Source organism: Pygoscelis adeliae, unplaced genomic scaffold, assembly GCF_000699105.1.
Source record: "Pygoscelis adeliae isolate BGI_AS28 unplaced genomic scaffold, ASM69910v1 Scaffold167, whole genome shotgun sequence".
NCBI classification, from domain to species: domain Eukaryota; kingdom Metazoa; phylum Chordata; class Aves; order Sphenisciformes; family Spheniscidae; genus Pygoscelis; species Pygoscelis adeliae.
Window position 1 is genome coordinate 2074906 of NW_008825428.1, and position 326 is coordinate 2075231.

Consider the following 326-nt stretch of genomic DNA (forward strand, 5'->3'; position numbering starts at 1 on the left):
TAGGCGCCAGGGCGGTAGTCGGAAGACGCCGCAGCTGTGTAGCCCAGGAGCGCGAGGCGTAACGGGTTTAATTGGTATTTGATCCGCGTTTCGGAAGAAGCCTTGTCTTTGACTGAAGTTCAGGGTCGCTTCCCGCTCCGCGGACCCTCCCCGTTACCAGCGGGAACACACCGCGAACGCTCTACGTAGCCCGCCCCGCTGCGCTAACCCTCAGCGCCCCGGGTCAGCGCCCGGCGGGACGGTTCGGAGAGCAGCGATTTACCGCGGGACGGGGCCACGGCTCCGCCGGGACGCGGCACCCCCACCCCCGCGCGGCGGCGGGGCAG